Genomic DNA, 16,565 nt, shown 5'->3' on the forward strand with positions numbered 1-16,565 from the left:
TCAAAGGTGCATCTCCGAAGAGGAAGGCCGGAACCTTCTGGCTGAAATTCATGCCGGACTCGGTGGTCACCACGCTGCGCTCGGTCCCTTGTTAGCAAGGCTTTCCATACATGCTTTTATTGGCCGACGGCCCGGGCAGACGCTCAGGACCTAGTCCAACGATGCGCTGGTTGCCAACTTTTTGCCAACCAAAGCCATATGCCACCCACCGCACTCCAAACTATACCCATCACCTGGCCTTTTGCGGTCTGGGGGCTTGACATGGTCGGACCCCTTAAAGGTGGGACCTATAGGAAAAAATACTTACTGGTCATGGTGGATAAATTCACCAAATGGATAGAAGCCAAGCCTGTTAAAACGGCCGAATCCGGACCTGTGATAGACTTCATATCTGGGGTTGTACACCGTTATGGCGTCCCCCACAGCATCATAACCGATAACGGTACAAACTTTACCACCGACGAGGTAAAACTCTGGTGCAAAAACATGGGCATCAAGCTCGATTATGCTTCCGTCTATCACCCACAAACCAACGGCCAGGTCGAACATGCAAATGTTCTTATCATGAGCAGCATTAAATCCAGACTGGTGCGGTCCCTCAAGGAATCTAACATGCACTGGGTAGAGGAGCTCGACTCCGTGCTATGGGGGCTGCGGACCACGCCAAATCGCACCACCAGATACACACCATTTTTTATGGTGTACGGCGCAGAGGCAGTTCTGCCCTGCGACATAATTCATGACTCACCTAGAGTGCGCATGCACGAAGAAAGAGAAGCCGAGCTCGATCGGCAGGACAACTTGGACGCCCTAGAGGAGGAGCGTGACGTGGCAAAAGCCCGTTCCGCATTTTATCAACAGCAGACCCGAAGATATCAAAGCAGAGAAGTACGGGCCAAAAATTACAATGTTGGCGAACTAGTTCTACACCTGCCGGATAAGAAAAAGGACAAACTCAAGCCCAAGTGGGAAGGTCCATTCATAATCGACCAAGTCCTGACTGGCGGGGCGTACCGCCTGCGAGATGCGTCGGATAACCGACTCGAGCCGAACCCGTGGAACGCCACCCGTCTCCGAAGATTCTATGCTTAGCGCCAGACTCTGTGTTCGTCTCCTTCCTCTATCCATTTTTTTGCATTTTTCTGTCTTACATTTCTCTCATTCCCCTCTTTTCTTTTATAGCCCTTAAAGGCTCATCTAGTGACGCGCCACTCGCGCTCATTAAACCTGGGGGCTTCTTTAACAGAAGCTTATTTATACGGGCTTCACGCCCAACACATGCGTCAAACTTCTGCATGTACCCTTTTTTTTCACCATTATATGCATCAATATGACTTAAGTTTTGGCCAAGCTGGGTTGCCTGGCTCCTGTGCTTACCCCTACATTCCCGATTGTTCGGCTAGGCGGTAAAGGGAGCACCTCTGCGATTGTTACTGCCGGGTCAGCCGGATGTGTACCTCAGACTGGGTGAAGCCGAAAGCTAGCGTTCTTAAGGGAATATTCGGTCGGTGAGATAAAAGATGATATTTTTACTCATTCTATGCGCCCTGAGATGCTTTTTTCTGCGTCTTTTTACGCAGTCCGGACATGCACTTTAGGGCATGCCTCCTAGCGAAAGGAACCCCTAACGGAACTATTCTCTCTGGAAGATGTTTCTTACTAACCATGTAATATAACATAACTAGTTGGGCACTTGTCTGATAAAGCACTAATGACCCCTACGCCTGGTCTCCATGCATACCACGGTTCTTATATAACCGCTATGGTATTCGAACACACTCCGGACCGTCAGGTCCCGAGGTTGAAGCGAAAAGGTCGGCAACGACAAACGATCTACAATCCGGCTAGAAGGCATTACACATGTCAATTCAAAATTACATAGTCATTCTGACTGATTGTATTCCTCTTCTATACCATCTAACAGGCTGTCTAATTTATAGTCCTGCTGGGAATACTTCGCGGCCAACTCTACTTGGCCGTATACTAAGCTCACAGGGATCTCCTTCCCGTCAGGCCCCACTGGTCCGACCTCGGCCATGTGGTTTGGGTCAGACTTTGTAAAACGGGTCTTCACCATGGCCCGGGCTTCCCTAGCGCCTTGTCGGCAGGCCGATATCTTCCACAACCAGAAGCGCCGCCGAGCTCCCTTCAGCTTCTCCGCAAGCTCTCCAAGGCCCTCGGGCATGGAGTGGGCAGGCCATAAGGCTTGGGCAACACCTTGCATCGCCTGCCGAATTCGCTCGTGCAGTTGCATGAGTTCGGGAAGAAGGTCACCCATAGAACCGGGCATCTCCTCTGCAGGACGACCTGTGAGCATTCCTACCGAACTCTTTTTTCAAAGTTCGTTCAAGCACTTACTAAATATGTCGCATCGAAGCCGCTGATTCTCCTTCGTGGAGTCTGACAGCTGGCCACGAACATCTTTAAGTTCGACGTCCAGCCTGGTGTTGGCATCCTGAAGATCATTCTTCTCTCGCCTCACCTTTGTCAACGTACTCTCACCGGCCTTTAGCCGGCGTAAGAGTTGTTGCTTTTCCGGATCGAGTCCGGCGCCATCTGCAACATGATTAGTCAGATTTGCACCCACACCGCACAATACTAATCTTTCAAAGTGTATCTTACCTGAGGGGGTCTCTTTGGACTCCCCTACTGCGGCTAGTGCAGCCTCTAGTTGGGCCTTGCACTTTTCCAGCTCCTGGGACAGTACAGTATTCTTCTCTGTAAGAAACTGAATATTAAATTATCCTTAAATCAGTTGCTCTAACTGTTTCAAGTCTCGGGGGCTACAGGTATATATATTTGACCAAAATTTTCTTACCCATATGTCTTTTACATACTACTCCGTGGCTCTGGCTAAACCATTTTGAGCGGCACGGAGGTACGCATCTCCCGAATTAAAGGCATCTAAAGCCTCTTGGGAGAAACAAGCGTCGCGTAGAACTGTCCGATGACGCCCGTGGTTCATGGCACTCTCCACTTCAGAATTTCTGGCAGACAACCTGTCTGCATCCTCTGTCGGAGGAGCGTCCGGTGCGCGCCTTGTGCTCGCCTCCGCTTCCTGGCCAGACGTTGGAGCCTGGCTGGTGGAGGCACGATTGGCAACCTCTCCAGATATAGTCCGGCAAGGTATCTTCGTTCTGAAGATAGCACGAACTTTAATATGCCCGGACAGAATAACACCAGGGAAGCAGAGGGTGCGCTATACCTTTGCGCCGGCATCTCAGTCCAGACTACATTCCTTTTTGCCCCACGGGGCCCTGCGGCCCCTCGTTGGCTAACCGCCGCAGGTTCGGCCTCCTGCCTCGGAAATCTCCCCTGCAAACCACGGTTGTCGTCAGAAACACCGGAATACGTGAGAGTGGAATCTCTCTCAAGGGAATGAGACTCCGGTTTTTGTCACCTGGGAGGCCGAGATTAACCCTGGGTAATCAGCCGTGATGGCTACCAAGGTATTGTCCTTGCTTAGCTGATGGAACACCCCGTCGATAAGCTCCACCGATATGTCCGGATCCTCTTCGGAGTCCGGATCGAGGGACCATTCTGGGTCCTCGGGTTGTGGAGGGCGGCTATTTATATCCTTTACCACCTGTCGCAGTTCCTGCATTGAAGTCGTTAGACTACATATCTAACCGTGGGAGTACAAAACAAACGGGCAAGCGCAGTTGTTCACTTACCCAACTTGGAGGATCATACATAGTAAATCCGGCCTGCGGGTTGACGCGGAGGAATTCCTCCTTTTCTCCCTTGTACAAAGAGGATAAGATCTTTACTAGGGCGGCAACTGAAGCCAGCCCCTTACGACCGTAACGGGTGGCGTCATCCTCCCCGTTGAAATCCCACATGGGGTGGCCTTTATATTGAAGTGGCTGCACCCCCCGCATAATGCATGCGGCCATGACTCCAATCATGGTTAGTCCGGAATGAGCCAATAGTCTTATCCGGCCCATCAGGTAAAGGACGTCTCTGTCGCTTTCTCTCTGAGAGCTCCACGGACGCCAGCTCAAGCGTTTCTTCAATGGAGCACTGTTGAACTCAGGGAGACCGACCCGGATAGGGTCCGGTAGCGGGACATCATCTATATAAAACCATTCCGAAGGCCAGTCCTCGGATGCCTTCTTCGGGGTTCCGGATAGGTATCCGGTCCCGGCGATGCGCCATACTTCGGCTCCGCCCACTTGGTATATAGACCCCTCTTTAGAACGGGGCACCAGGCAGAATAACCTGTTCCACAGCGCGAAATGAGCCTCAACGCCTAAAAATAGCTCGCAAAGGGCGACGAAACCCGCAATATGCAATACGGAGGCGGGCGTGAGGTTGTGCAGCTGGAGGCTGTAGAACTCCAGAATCCCGCGGAGAAATGGGTGAATTGGAAATCCCAGTCCCCTTATTAGATAGGGGACGAGGCACACCCGCTCTCCTTTAGAAGGATTGAGGGTGCTCTCCGCTTGTTTTCCGCCATTATAGGTGGCGAGACCGGCTCGGACCGGGACCATGTATGCCTGAGGGAGAAATCCCTTGGCCTGAAGTGACGCTAACTCGCTATGCGGGATGGAGCAACTCTCCCAGTCCCCGGGTTTGGGACCGAAGGGGCGAGGGGAGGAGCTGCGACGGTTGGTCATGTTGGAATGGACCTTTGCTGGAAGCGCTCTGATGATAACTTGCGGAAAGGAGAAGATGTGGTTTGGACCTAAATCCCCATCCCGTTAAATAGGCGGCTCGTTTATATGGCTAGGGGTGTGGATGTAAAAACACCCCGGCTTATCGCATTCGTTTGAACACGTGGAAGACGGCCATTATTGGGCGTGGAAGCCGAGGAGCACTACATTACAAAAATCGGACATTATTCCTACAGGTACACAAGATTTGGAGAGGAACCCGCCTTGCAATGCCGAACAATCTGCGCGCTGGACTCATCGTCATTGAAGCCTGGTTCGGGGGCTACTGAGGGAGTCCTGGATTAGGGGATGTTCGGGTAGCCGGACTATACCTTCAGTCGGACTCCTGGAGTATGAAGATACAAGATTGAAGACTTCGTCCCGTGTCCGGATGGGACTTTCCTTGGTGTGGAAGGCAAGCTTGGCGAGGCAGATATTCAAGATCTCCTACCATTGTAACCGACTCTATGTAACCCTAACCCTATCCGGTGTCCATATAAACCGGAGGGTTGTAGTCCGTAGGCAATCAACTCCATACACAACAATCATACCATAGGCTAGCTTCTAGGGTTTAGCCTCCTTGATCTTGTGGTAGATCTACTCTTGTACTACCCATATCATCAATATTAATCAAGCAGGAGTAGGGTATTACCTCCATCGAGAGGGCCCGAACCTGGGTAAAAAACATCGTGTCCCTTGTCTCCTGTTACCATCCGGCCTTGACGCACAGTTCGGGACCCCCTACCCGAGATCCACCGGTTTTGACACCGACACGCCTCCTTTCTCGTCTGCAATGTAGAATTTTGGCGAGCTACATGACCAAGATGAGCCAGTAAGCTAGTTGGATGAAAGTAGTGGCCAAGTTGCTCAAACCTCCCTCGGCACGAGGCCACTATTTGAGGATAAACCTACAAGCAAAGTTCAGATTGTCTATGCTGCCTCTTATGTACTCGAAAGTTTACTCGTACAAGCATTAATTTTAGCAAGAAGTACCTCCGACTGAACACCATTTACCAGTCTGTACCCTAGGTAATTAAAGTTCGTCCATGGATCATATTGGCTGTGATCTCAATCATTTGGATGCATAAACATACTGAACATGTGTATATCTGAATCTTTTTGTGAATTATCTATGAATATTGTTGTGTGATCTATCAATCATTTGGATCCATAGACATGCTGAACTTGTGTATATATGAATCTTTTGAGTTGTTGATAGTGAATGTTGGCTATGAATATGAACGTGTCCTGTGAACCTGAGTTTGATACGAGTGTTTACCTTTTCTGTTGTGCTTGGTTATGAACTTGTTAGTATGCCTACTGTGGGGTATGTGACGTGTGGGTGTCAATGGCACACCTTCTTCCCGAGAAGAATTGCACCTGCTTTGTTAGGGTAGCAATGGTGCATCAGCTCTTTTTAATCTTTTTGCTCTGTCTTGCCCCTCCCCGCTCAACCCCTGCCGTAATGTTCTCGGCCTCAAAACAAACATAGTACTACGTTGTTTTTGGGGCCTGATGAAAAATCGAGTGCTAGTTTCTATAGGTTGGCCTGCCCAGCAAATGGGCTGCTGGTCCACCACGGACCGGGAGGCTAAAATACAAGTTGTATGGTGCAGAGGCAAGTAAAAAAACGCCATCGAGAGCCATCCACTGAAGAAAAAAATCGCTCCTGATGTGCTTCTTCAGTCGTGCCGCCGGTCCCCTCTATTATCCAGTTCGCTCGGGGATCTGGTATCATTTTTTTCCAGAGGGCGAACAAGTATCAGCTAGGCCTAGGTTTTGTATTTTAACATGCGTAGCCCACGACATACGGTGACAGTGGTTTCAACTTATTTTTTGAGGTCCATACCGGCCTATGGGATTTTTCTTAAAGATCGGCAGCCCAATGTATTTTTTAACCACATTATATATATTTATATCATTACTATTATTGTATATTTTATAGAGACTTATATATACATTATAAAAACATCCCACATGTTATTAAATTATAAAAGTAAATATTTAACAGAAGTTGGCGAGGAAAATCCTGGTTGTTTTCGACTCACATGCAAGGAAAATCCTGGTGATTGCGTACAAAAGCTTGCGAAGATTTTAAGGACCAATGTAATAATAACGCGCTCATTTTTATTTTGAGCAATAACTCGCTAATTTGTTAATTATGTATATAAAAAATGTGCCTCTCCAGTTTATTTTTGATATTAATTGCTCCTTCTAACATAACATTATATATATAACAAGCCCAACTAATTCGTGTATTTGAAGGAAGTGCAAATGGGCTGGGATTTCTTAGATAATATAAATAGGCTGCATTGACGCGAAATTATTTGTTCACCCAGCCCAGCAAATGGACTGTACATTCTAGAAAACATGGGTTAAATATATGCCATATTTTTTCAGGCTGACATGTGGGCCAATAGGTCGAAGCCTACGCAGGGCGTTGTCAACTTGGTCAGCATGCACCTTCAATCTCTTGTCTTCTTCCTCCAGCGTCGCCGGGACCGCCTGGTCCGGCCTCCGGTGGCTAGCAGCTCTGCTTACGACGCATCGCTGCGAAGCGCTACCCCAATGTCGGCCAGGCTATCCCTCCACCCCTCCACACCTTCTGTTATTCTCCACCGACTGCAGCCCCACGCCGCATCAGAACCAGTTATAACCCTTCTCCTCCACTCAATCTGTGACTCCACTGCCGCGTCTTCCCATCTCCGAGTCATTCCCATCTGGGGCCTCGCTGTCATCCACCGCCTCGCTGCGCTTGGTGCGGCGTGGTCAACAAACGAGAGTCATCGGAAGAGGACTGTACGTGGAGAGCCTGACGGTTGGGACCCACGAGGTCCATGGTCGCGCGCAAGGAAAGTTCCTCCTTATTAAACTGAAAAAATGTTTCCTCCACCTGACAGCTGGGACCCATCGGCTGTATCTTCGCACGGAAGGAAGTGCCTCCTTGTTATGCGAAAAAAATTATTCCTCCCGTTGACAGTTGGGACCTGTCAGATTTGGTGGCTGACTTGTTGGCCTACTAAGCGAACGTGTACGCGGGGCTTTGTCAACTTAATCAACAAATGATTCTAGTAGCTGGACCATTGGATGTTAATCCAACAGCCGTGCTCCTTCCTCAACCTTTGTTCTTGCTCCTGTTTCCCGTGGGCGGCACCGCGGCTGTGCTACCGCGCACCCGAACCAGTCAAGTTTCCCACTCCTCTCCATCTGCGACTCCACTGCCCCATCTTCCCCATCTCCGGGTCGTTCCAGTCTGGGGCCTCGCCGTCGTCCATCAGCCTTTGGTGCGCTCGACACGGTGTGGTCAACGTGGTCACCAACCGAGAGTCATCGGAAGTTGACTGTACGTGAGAGGCTGACAGTGGGGACGCACCACGCCCATGGACGCATGCATGCAACGGAAGGCGACATGGTCAATGTGGTCAAGGAATGACTTCCATCGGAAGTGTACTGTATGTGGAGAGGCTGACAGCTGGGTCCACAGCCGCAGCAAGGAAGTACCTCCTTATTACGCGGAAAATGATGATTCCTCCACCTAACAGCAGGGACCCACCGGACGGGCCACCGTATTTTGTGAAAAAACATTTCCCCCTGACTGCTGGGACCCACCGGACGGTTCATAGTATTTCGCAAAAAACGTCCCCCCTGCTGTCAGCTCGGACCCACCGGAAGTGCCTCCTTATTACGCAGAAAAAATGAATACCCCCTGCTAGCTGGGACCCACCTTGGTGGTAGGCTGACTTGTGGATGGAGGGCTTTGTTAACTTAGTCAATATGAACGATTCTAGCTCTAGTAACCGTACGATGTCCATCCAACGGCCGTAGTGCTTCTTCAACCTCTGGTCTTCTTGCTCCAGCCGCCCAAACCAGTGCCGGTCGTGCCGCGTGCTCGTGCCTCCCGTGGCCGGCTGTGATGCCGCGGAGGCCTCACCACCCCCTACTACTCCCACCGCTAGCCAGGCCATCCCTCTACTCACCCACACCCCTGTTATTCTGCGGCGATGGCAGCCTCACACCGCAGCCGAACCAGTGAACTCTCGTACTCCTCTCCGCGTGGGCTTCCACTGCCGTGTATTCCCCGGCTCCGCATCGTCCCCTTCCCAGGCCTCGCCGTCATTCACCGCCTTGGTGCTCTCGGCGCGGCGTGGTCAACATGGTCAAGGAAAGGCTTCCATCGGGCGTGGACTGTACATGGAGAGGCTGATAGCTGGGTCCACGGCCGTAGCTAGGAAGTGCCTCCTTATTACGCGCAAAATAATTATTCCTCCACCTGACAGCGGGGACCCACCGGACGGGCCACCGTATTCCGCAAAAACAAACATTTCCCCCTGACTGGTGGGACCCACCAGCTACATCTTCGCACGCAAGGAAGTGCGTCCGAGCAAAACAAAAACGATTCACCCCCCTGACTGCTGGGACCCACCAGCTACATCTTTGCACGCAAGGAAGTGCCTGATAGTCGGGACCCACCTGGTCGAAGCGTACATAGCATTGTTATTCTGGTCGCGAACGTGTACGTACATACTGGTCGATGTAGATGTGCGCACGTGTCATAGTAGAGGCGCGCATGTAGCATGTACACGTACGTACAGTGGCCAGTGTGCAAGAAAGAAAATACGACCACGTACGTACATACAGGGGGGGTCTCGAACGCCTACTCGCGCATACGTACGCCGGGGCTCGTGTACATGGCTGGGTCAGAACAGAGAAACTGCGTCGTCGTCGTGTTCATGGGGAGCCAACCGGCTGGGTCGGAACGGAATGCATCGTCGTGTTCATCGGGAGGGCTTGGACGGAACAACTGATGGAAATGAGGCTTGGCGTACCGCAGAACGGAGGAAACAGCCTTGTGTTCGACCAGCCACGATCGAAACGGGATCCTGTTCATCGGGAGGGGTCTGGCATACCGCAAAATGGAGGAAACGGACCTCCTACGGTCAAAACAGGGGTCCTGCTGATCAGGAGGGGTGTGGCGCACTGCAAAACAGAGGAAACGAACTTGTGTTGGAGCGCTATGGTCGAAATGGGGGTCCTGTTCATCGGGAGGGGTGTGGCGTACCGCAAAACGAGACTACACGGGATACTATTCATCTCCACCGTTAACCCCCTCCAGCCTCCACGGGCTACTGTTCATCCACCGTCGACCTCCTCGAGCCTCCACCTGCGACTATTCATCCGCGGGCTCCTGTTCATCCAGCCTCCACCGCGCGCTACTCCACCGGCTACTGTTCAACTAGCCCTCTCCACGGGCTCTTATTCAACCACCCCTCCACGGGCTACTGTTCATCCAACCCTCCACTGTCTACTGTTCATCCAGCCCTACACAGTGTGGTCCTATTCATCCTGCCCTCCACGGGGTCCTGCTCATCCAGCCCCAACCGGCTCAATCGATCGGGGTCCTGTTCATCCAGAGGCAACACCACGGAGTCCAGTTCATCCACCCCGGATAACCCTCAAGTATAGGGGATCGCAACGGCTTTCGAGGGTAGAGTATTCAACCCAAATTTATTGATTCGACACAAGGGGGGCCAAAGAATATTCTCAAGTATTAGCAGCTGAGTTGTCAATTCAACCACACTTGGAAACTTGTATGTGCAACAAAGTGTTTAATAGCAAAGTAATATGATAATGGTGGTAGCAGCAACAAAAGTAAAGATAGCAAAATTAATGTTTTTGGTATTTTGTAGTGATTGTAACAGTAGCAGCGGGAATGTAAATAAGCGAGAACCAGTATACGGAAAACTCGTAGGCACCGGATTAGTGATGGATAATTATGCCGGATGCGGTTCATCATGTAACAGTCATAACATAGGGTGACACAGAACTAGCTCCAATTCGTCAATGTAATGTAGGCATGTATTCCATTTATAGTCATACATGCTTATGGAAAAGAACTTGCATGACATCTTTTGTCCTACCCTCCCATGGCAGCGGGGTCCTATTGGAAACTAAGGGATATTAGGGCCTCCTTTTAATAGAGAACCGGAACAAAGCATTAGCACATAGTGAATACATGAACTCCTCAAACTATGGTCATCACCGGGAGTGGTCCCGATTATTGTCACTTCGGGGTTGCCGGATCATAACACATAGTAGGTGACTATAGACTTGCAAGATAGGATCAAGAACTCACATATATTCATGAAAACATAATAGGTTCAGATCTGAAATCTTGGCACTCGGGCCCTAGTGACAAGCATTAAGCATAGCAAAGTCATAGCAACATCAATCTCAGAACATAATGGATACTAGGGATCAAACCCTAACAAAACTAACTTGATTACATGATAAATCTCATCCAACCCATCACCGTCCAGCAAGCCTACGACGGAATTACTCACGCACGGCGGTGAGCATCATGAAATTGGTGATGGAGGATGGTTGATGATGACGATGGCGACGAATCCCCCTCTTCGGAGCCCTAAACGGACTCCAGATCAGCCCTCCCGAGAGGTTTTAGGTCTTGGCAGAGGCTCCGTATCGTAAAACACGATGATTTATTCTCTCTAATTTTTTTCTCATCGAAACTCAATATATGGAGGTGGAGTTGGAGTCGGAGACGCAACAGGGGGCCCACGAGGTAGGGGGCGCGCCCTAGGGGGGCGTCCCCACCCTCGTGAGAAGGGTGTGGGCCCCCTGGTCTTCATCTTTGGCGAGGATTTTTTATTGTTTTTTCTAAGATGTTCCGTGGAGTTTCAGGTCATTCCGAGAATATTTGTTTTCTGCACATAAAACAACACCATGGCAATTCTACTGAAAACAACGTCAGTCCGGGTTAGTTCCATTCAAATCATACAAGATAGAGTCCAAAACAAGGGCAAAAGTGTTTGGAAAATTAGATACAACGGAGAAGTATCAACCCCCACCAGGAACTGTTCATCCAAACCCTCCAGCAACACTCACTATTCATCCTGAGGCAGCATCGATCGGCTTCAGTTAGCAGCAGTAGCGAAGGAATTGCTTGATCGGGTTCAGTTAACAGCCATCGATCGATCTCTCGGGTTCAGTAACGCCTAGCCTGCAGTGCAATCGCTCAGGTTCAGTTAGAGCCCAACGCCTCGCTCGGGTTCAGTTAGAGCCCAACGCCTCGCTCGGGTTCAGTTAGAGCCCAACGCCTCGCACCCACGCGCGTGCGTGTATGAGAGAAATGCGCACCGCTCGGCCCCGACCACCCAACGTAACCGGGAACACCCCGATATTTTCCTCGCCCTCGCTTCTACCATGGTTTTTTCCTTCATGGACGGCCCAAAGAATGTCATCCAACTGCGTATCCGGCCCGCCCAGGACGAAAAGCCCATTTTCTGTCATGATTTTTTGTCATAGACGTAGGACCCCACAACATAAGTATTATAGAGTAGCTCCGTGCAGAGTATTGTAGACATAGAAATTTGCAAAATGCATACTGACCTGAGTGTTGCAGACCCGTAGACTAAACTTCTCTCACAAGCAAAACATGATCACTCTTTGGGTGTTAATCACATAGCGATGTGAACTAGATTATTGACTCTAGTAAACCCTTTGGGTATTAGTCACATGAAGATGTGAAATAATCACATAAAGATGTGAACTATTGGTGTGAAATCACATGACGATGTGAACTAGATTATTGACTCTAGTGCAAGTGGGAGACTAAAGGAAATATGCCCTAAAGGCAATAATAAAGTTGTTATTTATATTTCATTATATCATGATAAATGTTTATTATTCATTCTAGAATTGTATTAACCGAAAACTTAGTACATGTGTGTATACATAGACAAACAAAGTGTCACTAGTATGCCTCTACTTGACTAGCTCGTTAATCAAAGATGGTTAAGTTTACTAACCATAGACATGAGTTGTCATTTGATGAACGGGATCACATCATTAGAGAATGATGTGATTGACTTGACCCATCCGTTAGCTTAGCACTACGATCGTTTAGTTTATTGCTATTGCTTTCTCCATAACTTATACATGTTCCTATGACTATGAGATTATGCAACTCCCAAATACCAGAGGAACACTTAGTGTGCTATCAAACGTCACAACGTAACTGGGTGACTGTAAAGATGCTCTATAGGTGTATCCGATGGTGTTTGTTGAGTTGGCATAGATCAAGATTAGTATTTGTCACTCCGTGTATCGGAGAGGTATCTCTGGGCCCTCTCGGTAATGCACATCACTATAAGCCTTGCAAGCAATGTGACTAATGAGTTAGTTGCGGGATTTTGCATTACGGAACAAGTAAAGAGACTTGCCGGTAACGAGATTGAACTAGGTATTGAGATACCTACGATCAAATCTTGGGCAAGTAATATACCGATGACAAAGGGAACAACGTATGTTGTTATGCGGTTTTAACGATAAATATCTTCGTAGAATATATAGGAACCAATATGAGCATCCAGGTTCCGCTATTGGTTATTGACCGGAAGTGAGTCTCGGTCATGTCTACATAGTTCTCGAACCCGTAGGGTCTGCACGCTTAACATTCGATGACGATCAGTATTATGAGTTTATGTGTTTTGATGTACCGAAGGTAGTTCGGAGTCCTGGATGTGATCATGGACATGACGAGGAGTCTCGAAATGGTCGAGACATAAAGATCGATATACTGGAAGGCTATGTTTGGACATAGGAATGGTTCCAGATGAGTTCGGGCATTTACCGGAGTACCGAGGGGTTACCGGAACCCCCGGGGAGTCAATGGGCCTTATTGGGACTTAGTGGGAGAGAGGAGGAGGAGGCCAGGTGGAGAGTGTGCCCCCAAGCCCAATCCGAATTGGGTGGGGGTCGCCCCCCCTTTCCTTCCCTCTCTCTCCCTCTTCCTTCTTCTCCTACTCCTACTAGGAAGGGGGGAAACCTACTCCTACTGGGAGTAGGACTCCCCTTGGGCGCGCCCTATGAGGGACGTCCCTCCACTCCTCCACTCCTTTATATACGGGGGAGGGGGCACTCCATAGACACACAAGTTGATTGTTTAGCCGTGTGCGGTGCCCCCTCCCACAGAATTCCACCTCGGTTATATCGTTGTAGTGCTTAGGCGAAGCCCTGCGTCGGTAACTTCTGTTGGGTAACGTAGTAATTTCAAAAAAAATCCTACGCACACGCAAGATCTATCATGGTGATGCATAGCAACGAGAGGGGAAGAGTGTTGTCCATGTACCCTCGTAGACCGTAAGTGGAAGCGTTATGACAACGCAGTTGATGTAGTCGTACATCTTCACGATCCGACCGATCCTAGTACGGAAAGTATGGCACCTCCGCGATCTACACACGTTCGGTTCGGTGACGTGCCACGAACTCTTGATCCGGCTGAGTGTTGAGGGAGAGCTTTGTCAGCATGATGGCGTGATGAAGGTGATGATGAAGCTACCATCGCAGGGCTTCGCCTAAGCACTACGATGATATGACCGAGGTGGATTATGGTGGAGGGGGGCACCACACATGGCTAAGGGATGAACTATCAACTTGTGTGTCTATGGGGTGCCCCTCCCCCATATATAAAGGAGGGAGGAAGGAAGAGGCCGGCCTAGGAGGAGGCGCGTGCCAAGGGGGGGGGCAATCCTATGATACGTCTCCAACGTATCTATAATTTTTTATTGTTCCATGCTATTATATTATCTGTCTTGGATGATAATGGGCTTTATTTTACACTTTTATATTATTTTTGGGACTAACCTATTATCCGGAGGCCCAGCCCAAATTGTTGTTTTTTTTGCCTCCTTCAGTGTTTCATAGAAAAGGAATATCAGACGGAGTCCAAACAGAATGAAACCTTAGGGAACGTGATTTTTGGAACAAACGTGATCCAGAGGACTTGGAGTGGACGTCAAGCAATCAATGAGGAGGCCACGAGGCAGGGGGCGCGCCCTCCACCTTCGTGGCCCCCTCGTTGCTCCACCGACCTACTTCTTCCTCCTATATATATCCATGTACCCCGCAAACATCCAGGAGCACCACAAAACCCTATTTCCACCGCCACAACCTTATGTACCCAAGAGATCCCATCTTGGGGCCTTTTTCGGAGCCCCGCCAGAGGATCCATTGATCACGGAGGGCCTCTACATCAACTCCATGGCCCCTCCGATGATGTGTGAGTAGTTTACTTCAGACCTTCGGGTCCATAGCTAGTAGCTAGATGGCTTCTTCTCTCTCTTTGGATCTCAATACAAAGTTCTCCTCGACTCTCTTGGAGATCTATTCGATGTAACTCTTCTTTTTGCGGTGTGTTTGTTGAGATCCGATGAATTGTGGGTTTATGATCAAGTTTATCTATGAACAATATTTGAATCTTCTCTGAATTCCTTCTATGTATGATTGGTTTATCTTTGCAAGTCTCTTCGAATTATCAATTTGGTTTGGCCTACTAGATTGATCTTTCTTGCAATGGGAGAAGTGCTTAGTTTTGGGTTCAATCTTGCGGTGCTTGATCCCAGTGCAGAAAGGGAAATGACACGTATTGTATTGTTGCCATCTAGGATAAAAAGATGGGGTTTACATCATATTGCATGAGTTTATCCCTCTACATCATGTCATCTTGCTTAAGGTGTTACTCTGTTCTTATGAACTTAATACTCTAGATGCATGATGGATAGCGGTCGATGTGTGGAGTAATAGTAGTAGATGCGGAATCGTTTCGGTCTACTTGTCACGGACGTGATGCCTATATACATGATCATGCCTAGATATTCTCATAATTATTCGCTTTTCTGACAATTGCTCGATAGTAATTTGTTCACCCACCATAATACTTATGCTCTTGAGAGAAGCCACTAGTGAAACCTATGGCCCCCGGGTCTATTTTCCATCATACAAGTTTCCAGTATACTTTATTTAGCAATATTTACTTTCAATATATATCATAAAAATACCAAAAATATTTATCTTATTATTATCATCTCTATCAGATCTCACTCTTGCAAGTGGCCATGAAGGGATTGATAACCCCTTTATCGCGTTGGTTGCGAGGTTCTTATTTATTTGTGTAGGTACGAGGTGACTCGCGCATGGTCTCCTGCTGGATTGATACCTTGGTTCTCAAAAACCGAGGGAAATACTTACACTGCTTTACTGCACCACCCTTTCCTCTTCAAGGGAAAACCAACGCAGTGCTCAAGAGGTAGCAAGAAGGATTTCTGGTGCTGTTGCTGGGGAGATCTACGCCAAGTCAAGACATACCAAGTACCCATCACAACTCTTATCCTCCGCATTACATTATTTGCCATTTGCCTCTCGTTTTCCTCTCCCCACTTCACCCTTGCCATTTTATTTGCCCTCTTTTCCTTTCACCCTCTTTTTTCGTTCGCCTCTTTCCCGCTTGCCTCGTCGTTATGGCTAGTCCTTTATCCGCTCCTTTGTCTCCCGAGTTTGAGGTTCTTCACTTCAAACAAAGAAAAGGAGAAAACTTAAAAGAATCTTGGTTTAGGATGATGGAATCTTATCGTAATTGCACCCTAGAGGTGAATTTTAGAATTTTGCTTTGCAATTTTTATGTTGGACTAAATATGTCCCATAGACAACTCTTGGACTGCGTTGCCAAAGGAAATTTTATCGAAGTTGATCCCAGTATTGCGCATGAAATTATAGAGGGAATAGTGGGAACACTACCTCAACAAAAGGGGCCTCATCATACCCACAAAGAAAACCAAGTTTTTGAGAAAATTTGCGAAGTAACGAAAATATTACAAAAATTTCTTGAACCTCTTAAGAGTGTTAGCGGGAATCTTCACCGCATGAATATGTTGATCACTCTTTGTAATAAGTGGTTGGACTCTTTAGATCTAATAATTTCAGAATATGAAGGGCAACGTAAATAATCTCCCGGATTCGAGCATGACTCCACTAAAAAATTAAAAGATGGCAATACCTAGATTTATCCTTGCTTTTATGCCTAGCTAGGGGCGTTAAACGACAGCGCTTGTTGGG

The sequence above is a fragment of the Triticum aestivum genome, chromosome 1A, assembly GCF_018294505.1.
Source record: "Triticum aestivum cultivar Chinese Spring chromosome 1A, IWGSC CS RefSeq v2.1, whole genome shotgun sequence".
NCBI classification, from domain to species: domain Eukaryota; kingdom Viridiplantae; phylum Streptophyta; class Magnoliopsida; order Poales; family Poaceae; genus Triticum; species Triticum aestivum.